Source organism: Myotis davidii, unplaced genomic scaffold (assembly GCF_000327345.1).
Source record: "Myotis davidii unplaced genomic scaffold, ASM32734v1 scaffold196, whole genome shotgun sequence".
NCBI lineage: Eukaryota > Metazoa > Chordata > Mammalia > Chiroptera > Vespertilionidae > Myotis > Myotis davidii.
The window spans coordinates 2,990,674-2,990,959 of NW_006288258.1; positions in this window are offsets into that span (position 1 = coordinate 2,990,674).

The following is a 286-nucleotide window of genomic DNA, read 5'->3' on the forward strand; positions in this document are numbered from 1 at the left end:
GCCAGTGTCTGATGTCTGTAAATGGCTTGTATTTACACAAGAGCCGAGGAGATTGCTGAAATGGCTGTACTCTGGGAGAGCTTTATGACAAAGATGAGTTATGAGGAGTGTTTGATGAAGAAAAAGGACATTCAGGTGGAGAGGCCGGTGGTGGTGGTGGTGGTGGTGGTGGAGGCAGGTGTCCTGGGTCGTAGAGGGCTTGGCATTGCAAGAACAGGTGTCAAGTGACAGAGAGGGGTAAGTGGAATTCCAGTCTCATCAATGTCGGTAGGCGAAGGGGTGCGTG